The 2,500-nt window shown below is 36.2% G+C and overlaps 1 pseudogene across 1 annotated transcript in view; it reads left to right on the top strand.

Annotated features, from left to right (window-relative positions):
• Nucleotides 1-2,322, top strand: part of LOC122250682 (uncharacterized) — a 6,255-nt pseudogene extending 3,933 nt beyond the window's left edge. The window contains exon 2 of the transcript XR_015192622.1: nt 658-2,322. The product of XR_015192622.1 is annotated as an uncharacterized LOC122250682 (transcript). The remainder of the gene's footprint in view (nt 1-657) is intronic.
• Nucleotides 2,323-2,500: the final 178 nt, after the last annotated feature.

The raw sequence follows: 2,500 nt of genomic DNA on the forward strand, positions 1-2,500 counted from the left end.
TGCCTGCCTGCCTGCCTCCCTCCCTCCCTTACTTACTCCCTGCCTGCCTCCCTCCCTCCCTCCCTTACTTACTCCCTGCCTCCCTCCCTCTCTCTCTCACTTACTCCCTGCCTTCCTCCTTTCCTTCCTTACCTACTTATTTACTTACTTCCTCTCTTTCTATCTCCCTTACTTTACTTACTCACTCACCCACTCACTCCCATTTTAGGTTCTCTCTCCTGCTGCTGATAGGAGAAAATGGTGCTATCTATGTTTTAGATTTTAGATTAAACCCGATTTTGCTTAGTATTACAGCAATTATAGTAATTATGAATGCAATTGTCATCATTACTCACTAAATAGTTATTACTCATATTATTATAAAGAAACACATTGACCCACACTCCTCCCAACGTCAAATAAGGCATGCCGACTACTGTCATGTACATCACGACACCTGCTGTCAGGCCAAAAACTAGGGCGTCATGTATGTCATGGCACCCGTTCGCAATGAGGTAACTAACCTTTTCCCATTCTCCCTTTCTCTCTCCCCCATTCCCTTTTATCTCTCTTTCTCCTATAATCTAATATCACCAACTTTAGTTTTCACTTTTTTAGCAACCTATTGCCATATATGTATGCTGAATGAAGTCTTATTCAATTGTTTTCTTCCTACAGATGTTAGCAAGATGTGAAGACCTAGGAGCCAATGAAGGCATCAGTAGGAAGCACCTGTGGAATAATGTTAGCAAGAGCAATAGTTATTCATCAAGCACCAAGATCCACCAGTGCCTCTACTGTTCCTACACCAGCAGCTTGAAGTGCAATTTGCTTCGTCATGAGAGGACTCACACAGGGGAGAAACCTTTCCCCTGTCCACACTGTAATTTTCGATGTTCCCAGAACTCAGATCTGAAGAAGCACATTCGCATTCACACAGGAGAGAAGCCCTTTGCATGTTCACACTGTCCATACAGGTCGTCCCGCAAAGAGAGTCTGAGGAGTCATATGCGAACACACTTAACAACTGATCGTAACTGATGATGGTATTCGAGCATCAGGTTTTATAACATAAGACAAGTATTTTCAGTTTTTCAATTAGTATATATAATAATTTTACTCAGAATCAGATATATTTTTTTAATTGTTTAACATCCCTGAATGTACATAATGGATAGTACCAGTTGGAGGCATTTTTATTTGAAGTCGGGTTATATCTATATTAGAATTAAATGTTGCCAAATATCAAACTCAAAATGATGGTTTTAAAAATACCATGCAGTGAGGTTAACACTAATTCAGTAGTTTAGATGGAATTATTACAAAAAAAAAATCTTATGAGAAAAGCATTAGCCTCTAATGCATTCATTTAAAACTCCATGATAGGATGTTTTTCTGGGGTAGTAATTTACTAAAAAATTAACTGGTTTTGTAATCTACAGATTTATTTACAACAGGTATAATTTTACTAAATAGTTTTTTTTAGTTTCAGTTAGCATATACATATGCAAGTGAGTTTTACTGTATTTGTATAAATAACTTGTTTATATGAAACTTGTAAAATAGTGAACAAATTTTTTTTACAAATCAGCATTTGTTTCCATACTGTATGCATAACCAGTTTCATTTTTTGTCACAAGCTCATCTCAGCCAATTTAGTTTTCTCCTAATTCTTTTTGAATAACTATAAAAGTTTTTTTTCTTCTTGTTAACAAGTAAATAATTCAAGTGAATTTATATTATGGATGAAATATGCTCAAGGTTAATGGCTGTTTCACATTTTGTTTCTTTTTTACCATGGAGCAACACAATCCCTGACTCAGCAACATAGTACCAGATATTGATAAACCTTAGAGTGGCAATCTAAAGTACCCCCCCCCCCTCCTTGTACCAGGTCTGTCATGGTTTGCCTCTTCCCAAACTGTCAATTGCAACAGCATGCTTCACACTCCTTTCACCTTTAACGAACTCTGAATATTACTTCACTCAAATAGCTGAGCAGCAGATAAAATAAAGTTCAGTTGAATTTATTCTTTTTGTTATAGACTGTAACATAAGCTAACAGCCATGCACTTGCTCTAAACCCACCACTATTTTTCCTCAGTTGCAGATTTTTTCTTTCTTTCCTTTTTTTTTTATATAAAGGTGTGTGTGGTGAGGTTGATCAATTTAAACTGATTCTAAATACTAAAGTAACCAGACCTTAATGTACATTTTGTTATCTAATATGTTTTTACCACCTTTTTTATCTTTTGTTATCAAATTATACTTTTCAGGATGTCACTCTGATAATAGCAAATGAAACATTTGTATAAAAAGTTGTAAATAAATCTTTCATTTTTCTGATAACTTTGATTATCCTGTAAATAAAGTGCAATACCATACTTGTCTTTACCCAAGAGTGGCTTGTTGATGGTCAAATGGGAGATTAACCCAGTCATGACGGGGGCATTCCAGCCCTGCATGTTATAATGCCGGGGCTTACAAACGCATAGGCCTAAATCAGTTAAATAAATGACGC

The sequence above is a fragment of the Penaeus japonicus genome, unplaced genomic scaffold (genome assembly GCF_977035675.1).
Source record: "Penaeus japonicus unplaced genomic scaffold, GWHDUDI00000001_assembly GWHDUDI00000031, whole genome shotgun sequence".
NCBI lineage: Eukaryota > Metazoa > Arthropoda > Malacostraca > Decapoda > Penaeidae > Penaeus > Penaeus japonicus.